Consider the following 23,223-nt stretch of genomic DNA (forward strand, 5'->3'; position numbering starts at 1 on the left):
CATGTCACTGCACTCCATCTGGGGCAACACAGCGAGACTCTGTCTCAAAAATAAATAAATAAATAAACAAGAAGCCTTACGGCAAACTAACAGTTTTTCTATTTTGAAGCATATTAATACCTTTTCAAGGGAGACTCTGGGGATTGTCACTTAGTTTAGTGGCATTTCTTAGCCTTCAAGCCCTTTCATGCCTACACCATTGCATTGGCAGGTGTTGACCATGACTTAAGTCTTTTTCTCAGCTCTTTGACCTTGCCCTTTCTATAAATTCCCTGGGTTTCTGGTTGCCATTCACCTGAAGCAGCAGTTCCAAAGCCTGTTTGATTTGGTCTCCATGGTGGAGCTGAGCAGAAGTCAGAGACCTCTTCTCTCCTTCCAGCAGGAAATGGGTTAAAAACTAGCATGTGGGCCAGGCGCGGTGGCTCCCGCCTGTAATCCCAGCACTTTGGGAGGCTGAGGTAGGCAGATCACTTGAGGTCAGGAGTTCGAGACCAGCCTGGCCAACATGGTGAAACCCCGTCTCTACCAAAAATATTAAAAAATTAGCTGCGTGTAGTGGCACGCACCTGTAATCCGAGCTACTCAGGAGGCTGAGGCAGGAGAATCTCTTGAACCCAGGTGGCGGAGGTTGTGGTGAGCTGAGATCGCGCCTCTGCACTCTAGCCTGGTGACGAGTGAAACTCTGTCTCAAAAAAAAAAAAGAACCTGAGTCCGTGACTTCATTGTGCCATTAACAAAAAACAAACAAACAAAAACAAAAACAAACAAACAAAATCAAAAACAAACAAACAAAATAACTAGCTTGCGGTTTGCAACTACAAAGGTTATTTTTTGGCTTTTGCTTTTCTTTTTTTTTTTTTGAGATAGTCTCCCTCTGTCGCCCAGGCTGCAGTGCAGTGGCGCCATCTCGGCTCACTGCAACCTCCGCCTCCTGGGTTCAATTCTCCTACCTCGGCCTCCTGAGTAGCTGGGATTACAGGCATGTGCCACCATGCCCGGCTTTTTTTTTGTATTTTTAGTAGAGATGGGGTTTCGCCATATTGGCCAGGCTGGTGTTGAACTCCTGACCTTGTGATCCATCTACCTCGGCCTCCGAAAGTGCTGGGATTATAGGTGTGGTTTGTAATTTGGTTCTCTTTCTGGAATAACCAGTGCTAAGCAACCCATTCTCTCCCAGTTGTAATTCTGATGCAAGTATCTTTTTAGAGGTACTGAATTTTGTAGCTGTAGCTTAGCTCTGTGCTTCCTCCACTTCACACTTTAGCTGAAAGTCAGGATAGAAGCTCATCTTAGTTTTAATGAGGACCGTGCTGTCCTGGCTAGGCATTGCTTTTGGTCTTCTAAGATATAGTACAAAAGTCAGAATTCTGTCCTTTGACACCATCTAATTTGCTGGTTTGTTTCCAATATCTTTGTTTCCTTTTATTTCCTCTTAAACATTTATTTGTTGAGCAGTCAATAGCTACACAGGGTACAAAATACAAAAGGTGTAAAAGGATATTCAGTGGAAAGCCAGTCTCCTACTCTTAACTTCCAACCCTCAGTCTCTCTTCTTAGGCACCCACAATTACCAAAGTCTCTCTGTATGTTCAAAACCATGAGTATTAAACAAACAAACAAACAAACAACAAAAGCCACACATGGTGATGTTGTTTTGCACCTTGATTTTTTTTTTTTTTCCTCTTATCTATCTCTTGGTGATAATTCCCTGTCAGTGACATGGAGTTGTCTCCTTTTTTTTTTTAACTAGCTGCCTGTGGTTGTCCTGTAATGTAGCCAGAACCCCTATTGGTGGACATTCAGGTTGTGTCTGGGTTTTTAGTCTTTTTGTTTTCATGGACAAACTGTTAACCAGACGAAGAGAGGTAAAAATAGCTCCTACGTCCTGAAAACAACTTCAAGGTTGCCACTGATTCTGTAAGATCTTATCAGGCTGTAAGACACTTCCCATATAAGTCAGCCAGTGAGTGTTCAATCGCTCTTGGCAAGCTTTCTGTCAGATCTTGGATCCATGTTCAGGGAAACTGTAGAGTTCCGAATCAGCTGTATCAGGCATACATATGGCTAATTCTGAATGCCCAGCTCTGTGTTCCCTTCTCCTTTTCTCCTCTCTTTCTATGCTATATATGAAAAAAATAATAAGAATAAATAGCAGAACCAAAAAGTGGTATAAGAGTTTGGAGGAAAGAGACTTATGTAAACTGGAGAACCAAAAATATATAAATATATTGGAGGTAATATTTGAGTAGGGCCAGGCCAGGGGTTGACAGAAAGGAGGAGTTAGTAAATTAAAGGCAAGGAAAACAGAAAGAGCAAAGGCAAAGGGAGGTGGCCACAGCTCAAATTCAGCAGACCGTGAGATCAAGCAGACTGGAACAAATGTTTCATGCTGAGGAGCACAGGCAAATGAGGTAGGAAAGATAAGGTGGAGTGTGATTCTGGAGGATCTGAATACATGGATGGCAAGCTTATATTTACTCTTAGAGGGTCTAAGATAAGTCTGGATATCCGGTATTCCCAACTTGTTCTTTTTTAGGAGTGCCTTAACTATTATTGATCCTTTGTTCCTCCACATAAAATTTAGAATCATCTTGTCAAATTCTCTTTGGGATTGTACCTGTAATAGCATTGGTTCTATAGATTAATTTAAGGGGAACTGACATCTTTACACTTTTATCTAACAATGAACATGGTATATCTTCTCATTTACTTACTTTTTTTTTTTTAAGACAAGGTCTTGCTCGGTTGCCCAGGCTGGAGTACAGTGGTATGAGCTCAGCTCACTGCAGCTTCAACCTCCCAGGCTCAAATGATCCTTCCACCTCAGCTTCCAAGTATCTGGGACCACAGGCACATGCCTTCATGCCTGGCTGATTTTGTTTATTTTTTGTAGAAGCAGGGTCTCACTATGTTGCCACAGCTGGTCTTGAACTCCTGGGCTCAAGCAATCCTCCTGCCTCAGCCTCCCAAAGTGCTGGGATTACAGGTGTGAGCCACTGCGCCCAGTTTAGGTATTCTTTTGTTTTTTTTTTTTTTTTTTTTTTTTGAGACAAGAGTCTCACTCTGTCACCCTCTCCTGGGTTCAAGCAATTCTCCTGCCTCAGCTTCCTGAGTAGCTAGGATTACAGACCTGCATCACCACACCCAGATAATTTTTGTATTTTTAGTAGAGAGAGGGTTTCACCATGTTGGCCAGGCTAGTCTCAAACTCCTGACCTCAAATGATCTGCCTGCCTTAGCCTCCTAAAGTGCTGGGATTACAGGCGTGAGCCACTGTGTCAGACCGGCTTAGGTATTCTTTAACAGCTCTAAATAAAGTTTATTTTCGCTTAGAGGTTTTACTAATCTTTTGTATGATATATTTGTTGTAGCTTGTTGCTACTGTAAATGATATTTTCAAATTATATTTTCTGTCTATTGCTATTTTAGAAATCTAATCAATTTGGAAATATTGATTTTATATCTAATAAATTTATCTATAGACTTCGGGGGTTTCTATGTAGAGAACCATATGATCTGAAAATAATGATACTTTTGTACATTTACTTTCAATCCTTATACATTTTTTTCTTTTTCTTTTCCACAGTTTCCTGAACTGGCTGGGTTCTTCAAGACAATGTTAAACAGAGTGGCAATATTGGATAACGTTATCTTTTTTAAAGGGAATGCTTCTAATGTTTTATCATTAAGAATGGTGCTTGTTATAAGTTTTTAATAGACTGCTACTTTGGTTACAGTTTTTAATTGCATATGCCAAAATGCATGCTTGGTTTGGCTAGCTCCCCTGGTCTTATTTTCTCAAACAAATTATGCCAAAAAATGTATAATTTTGGCATATGCAATTAAAATGTACAATGTTGGCATATGCAATTAAATTATTGCATTAAAACTATAATCATTTTTAAATAGAAGAAATTTATTAAGGGCAATAGCTCATGGAATCAATGGGTAGGATGAAGAAATAAAGAGCATTCTGAGGTTTCACACAAACAACTTCCAAAACACCACCACTGAAATGGGCTGCTACTTCCTCCATGATCAGGAAACTGCAGAAACAGAAAACTGCTGCTACAAATGCTGGCCCCAGAAGACACTGCCTCAGAAAATCACCATGACAGCAGCTAGCTCCAGAACTATGCCAATTCTCTCATAATTTATACCAGGAAAACGGATGCCCTGCTCCCTGCCTCTCTCCCCACCTGACTCAGTTCCAAATAAAGGTGTAACATAAATTCACCTCAGGACAGAAATTAACTCACATTAGGAAGATTTCTGATAACCATGGACTGGATTATTTGGCCAGTATTCTGCTGAAAACAAAAATGCTAAATAAAACATTTCAAATATCTTCATAAAAGCACCAAAGATATCAAAATCTAGAAAGAATTCATTAAGCAAAAAATCTAAGAGAAAGGTAGAACCCAAAGCAGCAAGCAGACATTTTATACTTTGAGAGTATTTGTTCATATAAACTGGGAAACCAAATGGTAATTTTGACAGACTCATAAGGGAGAGGACAAAAAAATCAAAGCCCAGTGCAACCTAATAGACCCACATATAAAGCTGGACCCCCAAAGGGCTACTAGGATAATTTATAGAAGTAAACTGCCTTCTCCCTCTCACATCCAGGGAACTATAGGAAGAGTTGCCTGCATGCTGAAGAGAGCAGGGGAAGATAAAAAAGAAAATCATCTCTGATTGGTCGAAACCATGATTCAGTCCTTACATAGACTTGAAGCCTAATTCACATCTCTAGGGTAGACCAAGTAACCACAAGCCTTGGAATTAAAGGTATACTATCTAAACTGCCATAAACAAAAATAAGTAAATCTTTTCTAGAGAAAGACAGCTTCATTTTAATTCTCAGGAGATCCCTACGAGTAAAATGTAAATCTAAACTCAAAGATAACCAGGCATGCAAAGAAATAAGATCATAGAGTGAGGTGCAGCAGAAACAACAGACAGTAGAAACAGACCAGCAAAGACTTCAGATATAAAACTTTTCTTTAGATACAGATTATAATATAACTATGCTTACTATATGTAAGTAAGTAAAGGAATAGTTGGAAAATATTTTCAGAGATAAGGAAACTCTAAAAGTTGATAGAAACTTGGTTTTGTTCACTGGTATATGCCCAGTACCTAGACTGTTGTTGAACACATAATAAGATTAAGTCTGAGGGAGTGACTGAATATCTGCACCCGAGGCCTCCCGCCTGTGCTCATCTCAGATATCTAACTGCGTACTGGCCATTTTTATTAGGATGTCATTTTGTTTGTTAACTTCAATTCCTATCCAACATTTACTGTATTTGTCTGTTCTCATGCTGCTATTGACACAAAATTTTTCTCGGCCACTTTGCCAACCAGGGACCCAGACCTGCTACTGGAGGCACCCCACCCACTCAGCCCATCTGTATTATGGCTTGTACCTGTGTTCGGCAGTTCCTGAGCTCTTCTCATGCATCCAAGAAGAATGAGGATACACTGACAATTCAAAGGGTGAGGAGGGCAGAGAAGAATTTTATTAAGCGATAGAACAGATCTCAGCAGAGAGGGGATGTGGGGGTGGATTCTCTCCCAGTGTGGCTGAGTCTAGGGCTTTAATGGGCTCAGAATAGGGGAGTATATGCTAATTGGTTTGTGAGTATGCAAAAAAAAATTAAAACAAGGGCACCAAAGGTGGGCATGACAGTGTAAAAAACCTACTAAGGAAGAGTAAAATAGGTGAAGGGTGGGGATCAATCAGAGGAAAGTGTGCAGGTTCTCAATCTGGTCCGAGGATTTACCCAGGACTATCTTTGGCTTGAAGGTCAGGTTTCACTGGAGACTGGCCCCTATCTGCCTCAACATTTGTCTGCCTCCCATTACTATCAATTCCCCACTCTGAAGAGGTACATCTAACTGCCATTAGGATAAGGATGGTGACTGATTTTAACTGCTCCCTGCTGACAGGGAGTGCTGTTTTGGGAAGACAGAGTCAGATCTCTCTCAGAGGCCTATCTAAGGATCCCCAGTAAAATGAAGCCATCATCTGAGGCTCCGGTTGCATGACTGTTTGGAGTTTGATGGCCTGAAGGCGAGAAGAGATAAATTGGTTATTAGAAGACATGTACCAAACATGTACCAAAATGAAACAAGGGGGTAAGGACAGCTAAAAGGTCCCAAGGCTGCCAACACACCCAGATAACTGGTGGCTATAGTTACGCCTGCTAAGATTTGGGTGTATGAGGCTTGTTTGGTTAGCTCCCTTGGTCTTATTTTCCCAAACAAAGAAACCCCTGGGTTATGGGCAACCTATTTACTCCTATCACCTGGCAGGATTTGCAGGATAATTGCCCAGAACTAGAATATTGATCCAGATTTTTACATTACCCAGCCTTTTTGTTTCTTCTGAACTGCAGCTGGAGATCACTGGTTGGTTCGCAGGAATAAACAGGGTTAGTCTAAAATGTAGGCAAAAACTTTTTTTTTTAGAGGGAGTCTTACTCTGTTGCCCAGGCTGGAGTGCAGTGGCATGATCTCAGCTCACTGCAACCTCAGCCTCCCAAGTTCAAGCGATTCTCCTGCCTCAGCCTCCTAAGTAGCTGGGATTACCAGTGCCCGCCACCGAGCCCAGCTAATTTTTGTATTTTTAGTAGAGATGGGGTTTCACCATGTTGGCCAGGCTGGTCTTGAACTCCTGACCTCGGGTGATTGCCTGCCTTGGCCTCCCAAAGTGCTATGATTACACGGTGCGCCACTGCACCCAGCCTGGCAAAATATAAAAATGACTAATGAGACTATAATTTAATGACAAGTGTATGATAAGTTTCCCCTCTCCAGTCTTCATTTTTGTCAAAAACAAATCATAATAGGACTGAATTATTTGCAAAATAAACTTTAGTATTATACTTGGCCTGATTATTTGCATAAAGTACAACAAGAATAATTATTTTTCACATAGGCTTTTAAAATTGGCTTTGATGGAACTCTGTTCCACAAGGAATCTCAGATAAGACTTTTTAAATCTGAGCTCAGCCATGGGTTTGTACCCTCAAATACCTATGAGTTGGGTAAACTTCTCTCCTCTTGAAGTCCCAAGATAACTTGGGGATCCTGGGCCTGTTAGAAAGTGACAATTTTTACTCACCACAGGTTAGGAACCCTGTACAGGGACTATGTAGACAAGGTATGAGGCCAGATTTCCCAGGGGCTTTTATTGGCTCTACAAGTCAAGCTTGATTCTATAAAGGGGAGCACACCCTTCCGGTCAAAGCCTTGGTAAAACAACCAGTTTCTCCAATTGCATCGTGTTGCAAAATAAAATGGATTCTTATTGCACTGACACAAATAAGTATATTGCCGTAAGTTAAAAAAACTCACAAATAGGCTGGGTGTGGTGGCTCACGCCTGTAATCCCAACACTTTGGGAGGCCAAGGCGGGCAGATCACCTGAGGTAAGAAGTTTGAGACCAGCCTGGCCAACATGGTGAAACCTCATCTCTACTAAAAATACAAAAAAAGTAGCCAGGCTTGGTGGTGGGTGCCTGTAATCTCAGCTTCTCGGGAGGCTGAGGCAGAAGTGCTTGAACCCAGGAGGTGGAGGTTACAGTGAGCCAAGATCATGATCATGCCATTGCACTGCAGCCTTGGTGACAGAGCAAAATTCTGTCAAAAAACAAAAACAAAAACAAAACGAAACAAAAAAGACTCACAACTTGTTTCCAAATTCTGGAGAAACATTCTCCAGGCATAGAGAAGCAAATTTTGTTCATAGGAGTATACCTTACTCAATTGTTAAAAGCTGTAAATAGTTCAAAATAAAAGTTTTCCTGACTTTGAAAAACAAAACAAGGATCAGCAATGTTTTAAGCAAACAGTTAAAAAATATTATTTCAGTTTTCTATTATTTCAGCCCATTCCATCAACTCTTGTTCTGCTTGATATTCATGAACATTTCAGCTCTTCATGAGTCCTGTATGTTTTTCCTCCATTCTAAATCTCCAAAGTTATCAGAAACCTGCAATTAAGAGCACCTGTCAAAGTCCTATAGCTGATTATAAACCATCTTTCGAAGAGGATCCTAACAAGATTACAACAATGTCTGTGAATGACAAGATGTTTTCAGGTAGTCACAGTCAAAAAACATGATTGACAAAGAAATTTGGTTATTTCTGTGGTTTACAACAACTTAACATAATAACCTTAATTATAATTGATAGCATATACTCAGACATTAGAATTTTAGAAATCCCATACAATTTTGGAACATATATTAATATTATTCACTAAAATATAACCTGAAGAAGATTACATCTTATTTTTATTTTGGCAATTCCATGTAACTAAGCATGTCAAATAATCCTGTTTACCTGTTTTGGATGCTCCAGGGGCTCTCCGTGGTATTCAAAAGACAGAGGTCAAAAAAGACAATTTTTGAAGCTGAAATTTGATTTTGGAAAGCATGTTAAATACATTAGAGGTTTAAACACTTGATATTATGAAGCAGAATTCTAGATTACCATAAGTCATTTTACTTAGCTAAAACAATGACTCAAAAATTACAAGAAGGCAAAAATCTTTACTCATTAAGAGAGAAGACTTAGCTTTCCAAACAGTCTGTCTCCTGTCTTCTCCTTTTTTTTTTCGGTAGTTTATTCACACGGCAAAAAAAAATCTTTCATTATATTTTACCATTACATGAAAATCTTGTTCAAGGGAGAGAAAGTCAAATTTCACCCTTGCATTAGTCTACTATTAATGTCAACCTCATTTTTTTTTAGTGAGTCCTCATAGATAATTCTATCCAATCTTAACCAGTTTGACTGTGATGTGAGATTCTTATAAACGTTTTATAACCCTGTACAAATTTTTGTTAAAGAGCAGATCAGTACCTTAAGAAATCCTTGCTGTGCTTTTATTCCAATGCTCAATTTACAGAAAGAACATGTAATACCCTTTTGAATTTAGTCAATATGTTCACATAAAATCTCTTTTGTAAGATTAATTTTTACAAACCTCCTGCAACTTGTTTAGACCTTTAGCTTTATCTTATTTAATTGGAAACAGTCCTTTAACCCTCTAAACTAGGCAAAAACTTACATTCCCATGCCTTCTTATAATCTTTTACTAAAAACACATTTTACTTCCCTTACACACTTTGCATATAAATCTATTTTCAGTAGTCTCAATTGCATGTTATAATGGTGACTGTTAGCAGTTTTTAATTTTAATGTAAAACCTGGTATGTTATTTTAATTATGTACTAGGTGCAGATAAGGCCTGGCCCTTTCCAGAACAGTTAAGGGTGTGGTTAATTCCATATGTCCCCAGGCCTCACCAAATTGTAAAGCAAGCAACTTGAACAATTTTCAAAAGCCAAAGAAGCAATTCATGTTCTTAAAGCATTTAGCAAACCTAATATTTGAACATAATTTAGACTACATGTTTACATTTTCAAGACATTTGTATTTTGCCAAAAATCTTTAAAACCGTTTTTATTTTTCAAAGATTAAAGTCACATGAACTAAAAGGCATTACAGCTTTTCTTTTTTCTTCAAAAAATATTTGATCTAAGCACTTATTTTTCTTAGAAGCCAATTAATTAGAGCTGTTTTTATATAAACATCACATACATACACATATGTAACTACACAGACAAACAGAAGAAGATCCAGTAGTTGTAAGATTTGTCATCTGCTGGTTTCTTAATTGGGTTACTGGCCTCAGGGTGGAGCCCTTCAAGAAGCAGGTCTAGGAAATCATGCAGTTTCTAGAGCCTAATAAGCAGATATAGCTGGAAGACAAAAACAGATTTTGAAATGGAGTTATTCACTTTTAATTTCTGGGGTTCCATGAGGAAAACAGAGGTTTTCCTCAAGCAGTCCCAGACTATCAGAAGTTATCTTAGAGCCTCTCATACATGCATTAAGAGTGGCAAGGCAGAATGGGAAAAATAATTCAGTCAACTGAGAAGAAAAAAACCCTTTTCCAGCAAAACAAGATCCAAGAAGAGAAAAAAAAAAAAAAAACCAAAAAACATAAAGGCCTTTTAGATAAACCTATAGTTTGGATATCCACTTTTAATTAAGCTGACTTTTAACCATAGTGCTCTTTAAAAAAATCCTTTTAAATCCCTTATTACCTGACTTTAACCATACCAAACAGCCAATACTTCTGGCTTTTGAACTTTACCAAAAGTAACCTCACAGATGAAACCAACAAGCCTCAACTAAGGTTATGATTTAACTGTGAGTGTACGAGGTATTGTCAAACAGGTAGTAAGCAGTTTTTACAAAACCTAGAATCTTTAAAGGTAGCTCAGAGAAAGGAAGATTTAAGAAAGGAAGCTAGTTGTTCATGGAGGAAAAGAGAATCAGCAAATGGTAAAAGTCACACAAATATTAACCAGAAAGTACTCATTCTCTAAGCCAGGATTGAACTCAGCTCACCACTGTAAAATGGCAGAGACCAAAAGAAAGTACCACCACATGGTTACAAGGTCAAGTTCCCAAGGATGTAAAACAAGATGGAGACCTCATTCAGTTTTTTGTTTTTTGTTTTTTTTCTTAAGAGACCTGCAGCAAAGTTTGTTACTGATCAGTTTGATGGGCTGGCATGAGCAGTAACCCATGTTTTATCCTGAGGTACTCCTCCTTATGACAGAACCATACTGAAGAACACACAAAGCACACCAGATTGGCTACAGCTTAAGACTAGCCTCATAAATCCTTTTTTCCACTAATCAAAACCTTGCAGAGGATATAAACAATGATTTTTATCATTCATTCAACTGGTCTGCACAGAGAAAGAGAGGCCAGAAGTCTGACTGGTAAAAACCTTTACCCTTTTGCTGGCAAGTCAGGCTTCTTGGTTCCCTTCCCCTGAGCTATGGTGCCCTTTTGACCCTGGAGTCTCGTAAAGGGGGAACAGATAAAGAGGTTTTTGCATACTGTAAAAGTGGTCTCTCCTCAGGAGATTTGCTCCGTTTGATCTGTAATTTCTTCCTGGTTTATTTTTAAGCCAAACAGTTTAAGGTTTGGGGAAATTAAAATTTTTCCAATTTGGGGGATGCATCTGAGGGGAGTGTCCTGTGGTAAGGGGACACAATTACCCACCTATGAAGAGAGGATAGAGGAGGAAAAAGAAAAAAGAAAGCATTTTTTTTTTCCCAAAGGAGTCCCAGTGATTCAGGATGCATTAGAGAGAAATACAGACTGAAGATTGTTGGTTACCCATCTGGAAAGAGGGGAAAAATGAGTCCCTTTGTTCCTTCCTCTTCCCAGTGAATATGTGGGGCATGTAAGGGAGAGAAAGGAAAGGCATCCCTTTTCTTCCATCCTTATATCCCCAAGTTCCAGCAACCTCGGCAGAGTGCCACTCATGGGTGCCAACATGGCTTTCACCCATGTAACAGGAAGGCCTAGAGGGTAGGAACTATCCACACTCACCTACACACTGGCCTGTCCTCCCTGCTGTCGGTAACCTCATCTATGCCATGAATACGGGTATGACCCTCATCCATGAAATGGAGGGAGGCCTAATCAGCAGGAATTAGTCATACTCAGCTATGCTGTGTCCCTTGACTTCCATTGTCATCTGTCTCTGGATCCCTTAGATCCAGTTTTCCTTTCTAGGACTTCAACCAAAAGCTTGGAATTGAGTTTGGGACAAAAAGGGACCTCAGAAGGGTACATGGACTCTTATGTTAAGTCCCAGGTGGCCCTCGCTAGACTGTAGCCAGTAGCTGGCAGGGGCACTCCTTTGGTGCTTCCTTATCATAAGCCAAATGCTAAGGTGAAGCTGTGGAATTGGGTCCTCCTCAAACAAAGCAGTGAAAAAGGAGTCTTGTGAATTGGTGTCCTGGCCTAGTAAGATGCCTTCCCCCTTCCAAAAAAAAAAAAAAAAAAAACACTCTTGCATAGAAAAGCTTCCTGTATTCACAGGGCTGTGTGAACTCCTGACATCATGGAGAAAAGAAAAAAAAAATAGCTTAAGTGCAGGGAGGGGAAGGTACCTGGGGGAAAAAGCCTCTTGCTCTCCTGCAAATGGGTTACCCCAACAGGGAGAGAAACTCCTAATCACTGCTTCCTCCCCTCTTCTAAGAAGACAGAAACTGCATTGTTCTGAATTACATTTTTTAAGACTGGGCCAAATGCCCATTCTTCCCAGTAATTTCTGTAGTTTGCAACAACACTCTCAGCATTGTAAAAGCAGAGATGGATGCCATGACAGCCCCAATAGAAAGAAGAGAAATGCCATAGAAAAGACTGGATTGGAACGAGGCCGACATTCTCAACTCCCGAGAGCGAAAGTGGGGGTTCCTTTTCAGCATCCTGTCCTCTGCAGTTGCGCCATTTGCTGGGGTTTGTTTGTTTGTTTTGAGACAGAGTCTTGCTCTGTCACCCAGGCTGGAGTGCAGTGGCATAATCTCAACTCACTGCAACCTCCTCCTCCTTGGTTCAAGAGATTCTCCTGCCTTAGCCTCTCAAGTAACTGGGATTACAGGTGTGCACCACCACACTCAGCTAATTTTTTTTTAATATATATTTTTGGTAAAGATGGGATTTCACCATGTTGGCCAGGCTGGTCTTGAAGTCCTGACCTCAGGTGATTCACCCACCTCAGCCTCCCAAAGTGCTGGAATTACAGGCATAAGCTACCGCCCCCGGCTGCACTATTTGCTCTTAACTAGCTAATCAGAGGTTTGGTGCTTTGTCTACCTTCAGAAAAAAGTATAAGGACAAGAAGTCTCGGAAAAAAGTGAAGTTATATGTTCACATGCACTCACCCCTTCTGACAAATCTCAGATGAGCCCCCAGATATGATGCAGGATTTTTCTCAGCTACTTTGCCACCCAGGGACCTCCATGGCCAGTAACGCCCCAACCTCCACCCCCAGCCTGGGCCTTGCTGGGCCCCAGGCCTACTGCTGGAGGTGCCCCACTCATTTGGTCCACCTGCATTATAGCTTCTACCAGCATACAGTGGTTCCCAACCTCTTGTCCCGCAACCAAGAAGAATGAGGATATGCTGATGATTCAAAGGGTGAGGAGGGCAGAGAATAATTTTATTGAGCGATGGAACAGCTCCCAGCAAAGAGGGGACGTGGGGTGGTCCCGCAACCCTGTAGTCTGTTGGTTTCTCTCCCAGTGTGGCTGAGTCCAGGGCTTTTATGGGCTCAGAATAGGTGAGTGCATGCTGATTGGTTTGTGAGTATGCAAATAAAAATTAAAACAAAGTTACCACTCAAAGATGGGCACGACAGTGTAAAAAAAAACAATTAGGGAAGGGTAGGTATACGTAAAATAGGTGAAGGGTGGGATCCATCAGAGGAAAGTGCACCAAATGGGAAGTCGGGTTTTTGATCTGGTCTGAGAATTTACCTGGGACTGTCTTCAGCTTGAAGGTTGGGTTTCACCAGGGACCCACCCCTATCTGCTTAGGCATTTGTCTGCCTCCTGTCACTATCACTATGAAGAAATAATTGAGACTGGGTAATATAGAAAGAAAAGAGATTTAACTGACTCACAGTTCCCCATGGCTGGGGAGGCCTCAGGAAGCTTACAATCATGGTAGAAGGCACCTCTTCACAGGGTGGCAGAAGAGAGAATGAGTGCCAGCAGGGGAAATGCCAGACACTTATAAAACTATCAGATCTTGTGAGAACTTACTCACTATCATGAGAACAGAATGGGGGAAACCACCCCCATGATTCAATTATATCCCACCAGGTCCCTCTCATGACACATGGGGATTATGGAGATTACAATTCAAGATGAGATTTGGGTGGGGACACAGCCAAACCTTACCATCCTACTCCTGCCCCCCTCCCAAATCTCATGTCCTCACATTTCAAAACATAATCATGCCTTCCCAACAGGCCCCCAAAAATCTTAACTTATTCCAGCATACACCCAAAAGTCCAAGTCCAAAGTCTCATTTGAGACAAGGCAAGTCCCTTTTGCCAATGAGCCTGTAAAATCAAAAACAAGCTAGTTACTTCCTAGATACAATGGGGGTACAGGCACTGGGTAAATACACCCATTCCAAATGGGAGAAATTGGACAAAACAAAGGGGCTACAGGCCCCATGCAAGTCCACAAACCAATAACAGCAGTCATTAAACCTTAAAGCTCCAAAATGATCTCCTATGACTCCATGTCTCACATCCAAGTCAAGCTGATGCAAGAGGTGGGCTCTCATGGCCTTGGGAAGCTCTGCCACTGTGGCTTTGCAGGATACAGCCCCCCTCCCAGCTGCTTTCACAGGCTAGCACTGAGTGTCTGCAGCTTTTCCAGGTGCATGCTGCAAGCCATCAGTGGATCTACTATTCTGGGGTCTGGAGGACAGTGGCCCTCTTCTCACAGCTCCACTAGGCAATGCCCCGGTGGGGACTTGGTGTGGGGTCTTCAACCCCAGATTTCCCTTCTGCACTGCCCTAGAAGAGGTTCTCCATGAGGGCTCCATCCCTGCAGCAAACTCCTACCTGGATATTCAGGCATTTCCATACATCCTCTGAAATCTAGGCAGAGGTTCCCAAACCTCAATACTTGACTTCTGTGCACTCGTGGGCCCAACACCATGTGGAAGCCACCAAGGCTTGGGGATTGCACCCTCTAAACCAATGGCCTGAGCTGTACATTGGCCCCTTTTATCCATGGCTAGGACACAGGGCACCAAGTCTGGAGACTGCACAAAGCAGCAAAGCCCCAGACCTGGCCCACAAAACCATTTTTTCCCTCCTAAGCCTTCAGATCTGTGATGGGAGGAACTGCCATGAGGACCTCTGACATGTCCTGGAGACATTTTCTCCACTATCTTGGTGATTAACATTTGGCTCCTCATTATTGCAACTGGTCATGTGGGCACAGCTGGTATTGATGACTACCTTCTTTTACTACTCCTTCTCTATTACCTTTGCCTTCAGCAAGCACCTCAGGGGGTCATGGTTTTTACCTGGTGGAGTGACTCAAACTTTCATTCCTGAAGGGTCTGGGCCATTCGTAGTCCTGCCTGGATTGAGTTGTTGTAGTTTCTGATTGACCCTAATCATAGGGCATGGTAATACTAAGAGACGCCCTAAGGGATCTCCTGCATTCCATGCATACTCTTCCTTACCTCCATTGTGGAGTAGCAGACTGATTTCATCTTGATAGTTTGGGTAAATCATCTTAGCCAGCACTGTAACTCCTTTCTTAGCCTGTTGACTTAGAAGTAGGAGGAGCCCAAAGTGGCCAAGTGGCAATCTTAAATTCCAGTTTAATGGAATCATTGTGTGTCTCCTGGTGGCAGCATTCCTCCCTCTGGAACTAAGACCTCTAGGCCAGCAGAACGTAATGTAACTGCAACAGGAAGCAAAAATTTTGCTAGTGGGTCACTAGGGTTGATGGTGAGTGGTGCCACTTCCACTTCCACCCCTTGATTCCTGGACCCATGAATCCTGGCTATGGGAGAAATAGTACCACATTTTGGAAGCTAATTCAGGGCATATACAGCCTTCTGGAGAACTTTGCCACAGCCCTGCAAAGCATTGTCACCTAGTTGCCATTGTAATTGTGACTTCAAAAGGCTACTCCACTGTTCTATTAATCCAGCTGCTTCAGGATGATGGTGAACATGCTAAGACCACCAAATTCTATTAGCATGAGCCCACTGCTGCACTTCTTTAGTCACAAAGTGCCTTGGTCAGAGGCAGTGCTGTGTGGAATACCAAGACAGTGGATAAGGCATTCCATGAGTCCATAGACGGTAGTCTAGGCAGAAGCATTGCAGGCAGGATAGGCAAAACCATATTCAGAGTAAGTGGCTATTCCAGTGAGGACAATCATATTTCCATGATGGAAGAGGTCCAATATAATAAACTTGCCACCAAGTAGGTGGCTGATCACCCCAAGGAATGATGCTATATCAAGGGCCCGGTGTTGGTCTTTGCTGCTGGCAAATTGGGCACTCAGCAGTGACCATAGAAAGGGCAGCCTTGGTGAGTGGAAGTCCATGTTGCTGAACCCATGCAAAACCTCCATCTCTGCCACCATAGCCACTTTGTTCATGAGCCCATTGGGTGATGACAGGGGAGGGTGGGGAAAGAGACTGAGTGGTGTCCACAGAACAAGTCATCCTATCCGCTTGATTATTAAAATCCTCCTCACACTCTGATGAGCACTCACATGGGATACAAATATCTTTACAGTTTTTGACCACTCAAGAGAGGTCCATCTACATACCTCTTCCCCAAATTTCTTTGTCACCAATTTTCCAATCATGCTTCTTCCAAGTCCCTGACCATCCAGCCAAACCATTGGCTACAGCCCATGATCATTTCTCCTTACAAGCAAAGTGCACAACCACGTGCTCTGCTTGAAGTTCTGCCCACTTGGAAGATTTCCCTTTGCCACTGTCCTTCAGGGATGTCCTAGAAAGAGGCTATAGTGCTGCAGCTGTCCACTTTCGGGTAGTTCCTGCATATCGTGAAGAATCATCTAGAAACCAGGCCCTAGTCTTCTCTTCCTCTGATCATAGGTAACTCTCTATGAGGCCATCAGTGAAGGCTGGGGGAGAGAAGGCAGGGTGGCAGGAGTGGAGACCATGGGCATTTCAACCACTTCCTCATGTAACTTACTTGTGCCTTCAGGACCCGCTTGAGCCTGATCACATATATACCACTTCCTTTTGATGATGGAATGCTGCTGTGCGTAACCCACTTTATGGCTAGATGGGTCAGAAAGCACCCAGTTTATGATAGGCAGTTCAGGTCGCATGGTGACTCGATGATCCATAGTCAAATGTTCAGTTTCCACCAAAGACCAGTAACAGGCCAAGAGCTGTCTCTCAAAAGGAGAATATTTATCTGCAGAAGATGGCAGAGCCTTGCTCCAAAATCCTAGAGGCCTCCACTGTGATTCATCTATGCAGGCCTGCCAAAGACTCCAAACAGCATCCTTATCTGCCACTGACACCTCAAGCACCATTGGATCCGCTGGGTCATATGGCCCAAGTGGCAGAGCAGCTTGCATAGCAGCCTGGACCTATTGCAGAGCCTTCTCCTTTCTGGACCCCACTCAAAACTGGCAGCCTTTCAGGTCACTCAATAAATGGGCAGGAGTAACACCCCTAAATGAGGAATGTGTTGCCTCCAAAATCCAAATAGGCCCACTAGGCACTGTGCCTCTTTCTTGGTTGTAGGAGGGGCCAAATGCAGCAACTTATCCCTCACCTTAGAAGGAATATCTAATACTGCACAGGCCCCACAGCACTGGACTCCTAGAAATTTTACTGAGGTGGAAGGTCCCTGATTTTTAGTCAGGGATTTTAGATTTTAGATTTATTTCCCATCCCCTGGCACACAAATGTCTCACCAGTAAGTCCAGCGTGCTTGCTACTTCTTGCTCACTGGATCCAATCAGCACAATGTCATCAATGTAATGGACCAGTGTGATATCTTGTGGAAGGGGAAAATGATTAAGATCTTGTGATAACTCACTCGCTATCACGAGAACAACATGGGGAAAACCGCCCCCATGATTCAATTACCTCCCACCGAGTCCCTCCCACAACACGTGGGGATTATGGGGTTTACAATTCAAGATAAGATTTGGATGGGGACACACCCAAACCATATCAATACCCAAAACTACAGCGTGTTCAAAACAGATCTTGTCACTGTTTAAATAGCTCTCCTTTGGGGTCTCCTTATTTCTGTCAGAGTGACTGTCATCATCTCAGCCACTCAGGCTCCAGAACGTGGGGTCAGCCTTCACTCCACTTTCTTGGTTTGCCCCACACCTAGCAGTCACCAAGAAGCTGTTCCTATTGTAGTTTTTTCATCTCTTCCTTGCTGTCCATTCCCATTGCCATTGTCATCTAGGTATTTATTACCAGATGTCTAGGAACTACTGGGCTTCTGATGGCTAACTATAACTTACATAACTTTCTTTTCTTTTCTCTTTTTTTTTTTTTTTTTTTTTTTTTTTTTTTTTTTTTTTTAGACAGGGTCTCACTCTAGCAGCCAGGGTGGAGTGCAGTAGTGTTGATCTCAGTTCACTGCAGCCTCAACCTCCCTGGCTCAAGCGATCCTCCCACCTCAGCCTCCTCAGTGGCTGAGACTACACGTGTGTTCCACCATTTCTGGCTTTTTTTTTTTTTTTTTTTTTTTTGAGACAGAGTCTCGCTCTGTTGCTCAGGCTGGAGTGCAGTGGTGTGATCTCGGCTCTCTGCAACATCCACCTCCCAGGTTCAAGTGATTCTCATGCCTCAGCCTCCTGAGTGCCTGGGATTACAGGCATGCACAAGTGGACAGGGTGACTTGTTCTGTGCACCACCATGCCTGGCTACTTTTTGTATTTTTTTTTTTTTTTTAGTACAGACAAGGTTTTGCCATTTGGGCCAAGCCAGTCTCAAACTCCTGACTTCAAGTGATCCACCCACCTCAGTAACCCAAAGTGCTGGGATTACAGGTGTGAGCCATCATGCCTGGGCTAATTTTTTTATTTTTTGTAGAGATGAGGTCTCCCTGTGTTGCCCAAGCTGGTCTTGAATTCCTGGGCTCAAGTGATCCTCCTGCCTCAGCCTCCCAAAGTTCCAGGATTACAGGTGTGTGCCACCACACCTGGCCTTTTTTTAATTTTTATTTTTTTTAGAGACAGGGTCTCTCTATGTTGCCCAAGCTGGTCCTGAACTCCTAGTCTCAAGCAATCCTGCCTTGGCCTTCTAAAAATGCTGGGATTACAGATGTGAGCCACCTCACTTGAACTACTTCTGTCTATTCTTGATACCACTCCCAAATTAGTATTTTTAAATGATGTTTTGTGCATGTTAATCAACTCTCCAAAATGTCTGTCAGTTGCCAAAGAACTGAGAGTCACATGCACTGGCCAGAACAAGTTGCACTCCTTAGCCTGACAATGCACTGCTTTATCAGAAGACCTGGCTTTCAGCCATCCGTTTCTTCAACAAATGCTAGCTAAGTTTCCATTCTGTACCAAGCTTTGTCCTAAGTGTTGGGAATATAAGTGAACTAGAGAGACAGTTATTGCCCTCAGTGAACTTGTTGCCTGGTGGGGAGGACAGCCAATTAGATTAACAATTACAGTTCAGGGTGACAAGTGTTGTCATAGAGTCACTTCATGGGGGTTTGTAGAAGCCCGAGGCAGAGTCAAACTTGGGGTGCGTGAATACAAAACAAGTGTCAGAGAAGGCTTTCCCGGGTAAAGAACTTTCAACCTCATTTCCCACTATTTCCCTTTTGCAACTTTCTGTTCCATTATTCATCATTCTTTCCATATCTTATCTTTCCCTCAAGGTCCATGTTAAGTTTCTTCCCGGATCTCATGCTCATGGTGATCATCTTCTTCTCAGCTCTGATAGTATTACTAATTGGTGTAGGGGCTATGCTAACTTGAATTTATGTATGTGTTCATACACGTGTACATACACACCCATTAATTAGAATCATACAAAAATTATAGAATACTTAACCATTTTTAGCCCACAAAATGGCAATTCCATATGGTTCAACCATATGACTTGGAAACTTTCCCTAGAGCTATCCCTATATAAATCCGCATACAAACTTACAGTTTAGCTTGAAGACATAAACTTATAAGCAGCCCTACAAATGCTCTGTCATATTTCCTACAGTCAAAAAAGTGTAAATTCTCATTTACATATTTTACATCTGATCACACGTACACATATAAACCCACAAAACGACAAATTCATTCACAAACGTCCTCATATAGCATACATTCAATATGCACACACGAAGCCGACAGATGCAGGAGATGCTAATGCACACACTCTCGCACACAAAGTCATTATAACCAACACATGAGTATACCCAGAGGCCCCACACATATGCTTGCATACACACATTCATACCCAGATATATCCAGAATAATTCCCAAACTTAACAAAGCCAGGCACGTGGGCACCCTCGGGAGAATTTCACCCACTCACTTCTACCCTGTGTTTTTGCAGACCTAAAAAATCAGATAACAAGGTGATACAACTCTGTTTAAAATAGGGATTCATAAGCTCTGAGCAAGGATCTGGAGAACTCTACTGTGAGTAAAGAGCATATGCTCTTATGCACGGAGTCTGTAACATTCACCATGGCTACTCAAAGGCCTTTTTGGGCTTACGCCCTCAGTAAGGTTAATGAGGCATTAGTGTCCCCTGATCCAGGGAAGGCCTTTTTTTTGTTTTGTTTTGAGTCCCTGCCAGGCCAACTTTCCTGCTGGGTTGGGGAAGATGAAAGCCAGTGACGGAGAAGGTGGGCTGGAAGCAGTTATGGGTGTAAATTATGACAAGCAACAGCCAGAGTTGTCCTAGGTGGACAGTTGTGGTGGCAGGGAACTGGCTATAGCCAACAGATCTGAGAGTACAGGGAGGGAAGACTCATGGTGGGCAGGGGAGTGGGGGTCTGTTCCTCTGTCGCATGCGCAAAGCTTCTCGGCTCCAGTTTCCCTCTGGCTTGTTTCCGCACCACGCTGTCTCTGTCTGGTTTCCATGGACACCAAGAGCTATCACAGGCACAGCACAAGAAACCCTGAGCAGAGAAAAACATCAGGCTGGGGCTGTGTTTTTAGCTCTTAGGCCCTGTGAAAATTAGGAAGGAACTGTTTCTGTAAACTTTTTTGAAGTGTGACATACTATAGAGGAGCATTATACAGATCACTAGTGTGCAGCCCTCTGAATTCTCATGAAGTGAATACGCCTATGTAACCCCTACTCAGATCAAGATCTAGAACATGACCTGCACCCAGACACCCTCCTTATAGCCCTCTTCCATCACTATCCCCGAATATAACCAGAATCCTGACTCCTCGTTCATTGATTAGTTTGATCTGGTTTGAACTTTATATGATTGGAATCATACAGTAATACTCTTTTGTGCCTAGCTTCTTTAACTCATTATTACATCTGTGAGATTCATAGCAGTACCATAGTATTGTATAGCAATGATTTAGTATTCCATTGGAAGAATATACCACTATTTATCCACTCCTCCACTGCCAGACAAATGAGTTGTTTCCAGTTTTTTACTATTACTAATAGTAGTGCTACAAATATTCTGGAGCAAAGTGTATATATCTGATAAAGAATATAGATAAATAATATATGTAGAACATATAAAGATTTTTACAAATCAGTAAGAAAAAAATAAGCAACTCAATAAAACATTAGATAATTGAACAAGTACTTTTTTTTTTTTTTTTTTTTTTGAGACAGGGTCTCTCTCTGTCACCCAGGCTGGGGTGCAGTGGTGGAATCACAGCTCATTGCAGCCTCAACCTCCTGGGCTCAGGTGATCCTCCCACCTCAGCCTCCCAAGTAGCTGGGCTCACAGGCCTGCGCCACCATGTCCAGCTAATTTTTGTAGAGACAGGGTCTCCCTAACGTTGCCCAGGCTGGTCTTGAACTCCTGGGCTCAAGTGAGCCTGCCCGCCTTGGCCTCCCAAAGTGCTGGGATTACAGGTTTGAGCCATTGTGCCGTGCAACAGGTAATTAATACAAGAAGAAACGACCTTTAAAAATATGAAAAGGCACTCAATCTCATTAGTCACCAGGAAAATGCAAATTAAAACTACAATTAGATACTACTACAAATGTCTAAGGAAGGCTAAAATTAAAAGACTAGCAAAATTGAGGGGCCAATGAGAATTTGGAACAGCTGGAACTCTCATTCACTGTTGGTGGGAGTGTAAATTGACAGCCACTTTGGAACACTGTTTGGCAGTACCAACCAAAGCTGAACAGACGTACCCTATGACAAAGCAATTCAACTCCTAGGTATATACCTCTTAGAAATGTGAGTACTGTATAAGTAATGTTGATGGACTTCAACTGCAAAATGTTAAAATTGAGTCAAGCTGCTAATATGCATAATCAATCAGCAGCAGACTGATCATTTAAAATATTCTTTCAGGGCCAGGGATGGTGGCTCATGCCTGTAATCCCACCACTTTGGGAGGCCAAGGCGGGTGGATCACCTGAGGTCAGGAGTTCAACATGTGCCTGGCTAACAGAGTGAAACCCCGTCTCTATTAAAAATTCAAAAATTATATGGGGGTGGTGGCACACGCCTGTAGTCCCAGTTACTCAGGAGGCTAAAGCAGGAGAATCACTTGAACCCAGGAGGCAGAGATTGCAGCGAGCTGAGATCATGCCACTACACTCCAGCCTGGGTGACAGAGTGAGACTCTGTCTCAAAAAAAAAAAAAACCTTTATCAGTTGTCCATTATAAGCAATATTGTTGGCTAGATGTGGTAGCTCATGCCTATCATCCCAGCACTTTGGGAGGCCGAGGCAGGACAACTCAAGGCCAAGAGTTCAAGACCAGCCTGGTCAACATAGCAAGGCGTCTCTGCAAAAAAGAAAACAAAATTAGCCTGGCTTGGTGGCATATGCCTGTAGTCCTAACTACTTGGGAGACTCAGATGGGAGGATTCCTTGAGGCTAGGAGGTTGAGGCTGTAGTGAGGTATGATCATACCACCACACTCTACCCTGGGTGACTGAGCAAGACCCTGTGTCTAAAAAGGTAAAACAAAAACCAACATTGTTCGCAATTTTGAATTGTTATCCACAACTTTTTTTTTTTTTTTTTGAGACAACATCTCTTTCTTTCACCCAGGCTGGAGTGCAATGGCTCGATCCCAGCCCATTGCAACCTCTGCCTCCCAGGTTCAAGTAATCCTCCCTCCTCTGCCCCCAGACCAGCTGGGACTACAAGTGCCTGCCACCACACTCAGATAATTTTTGTATTTTTTGGTAGAGATGGTCTCATTATGTTGCCCAGGCTGGTCTTGAACTCCTGACCTCAAGCAATACACCAACCTCAGCCTCCCAAAGTGCTAGGATTACAGGTGTGAGCCATTGCACCCAGCCAATCCACAACTTTTTAATATATCTCTCCTATATATTTACCCAAATTGTTAAAGAGAGCTGGGTCAAAAAGTAGAGCCCTGTGCCATAGCTCTAAAGATTTCCCTCCTTTCTTTACTTTCCTTTCCCTTCTCCCTCTCCTTCCCTCCCCTCCCCTTCCCTCTGCTACCCTTCCTTACCCTTCCCTTCCTTTCCCTTCCCTTCCCTACATTTTTATTAGGCAATTGGGTGCCATTAACTGCAACTAGATACGTAGGTGGAAACATTGGTTTGTGCCAAAATCTCCTCTCTATGGCTGGAGAACCTCAAGATCTAGAGAAGGGTGTTTTAGGCAGAGGTCTATATACAAAGGCCA

The 23,223-nt window shown here is 42.5% G+C and overlaps 1 long non-coding RNA gene across 2 annotated transcripts in view; it reads right to left on the minus strand.

Annotated features, from left to right (window-relative positions):
• Positions 1 to 526: 526 nt before the first annotated feature.
• The window catches only part of LOC129057734 (uncharacterized), a 32,922-nt gene continuing 10,225 nt past the window's right edge, over positions 527 to 23,223 (minus strand). The window contains exons 2-5 of one of the 2 annotated variants that reach the window (XR_008522474.1): positions 9,622 to 9,778; positions 8,355 to 8,424; positions 5,433 to 8,002; positions 527 to 682 (exon numbers count right to left, since the gene is read on the minus strand). This is a non-coding gene — a long non-coding RNA (uncharacterized LOC129057734). Of the gene's footprint in view, positions 683 to 5,008; positions 8,003 to 8,354; positions 8,425 to 9,621; positions 9,779 to 23,223 lie in introns of those variants that run through there. The other variant, XR_008522473.1, reaches the window with a different exon arrangement.

Source organism: Pongo abelii, chromosome 12 (assembly GCF_028885655.2).
Source record: "Pongo abelii isolate AG06213 chromosome 12, NHGRI_mPonAbe1-v2.0_pri, whole genome shotgun sequence".
Classification (NCBI taxonomy): Eukaryota; Metazoa; Chordata; class Mammalia; order Primates; family Hominidae; genus Pongo; species Pongo abelii.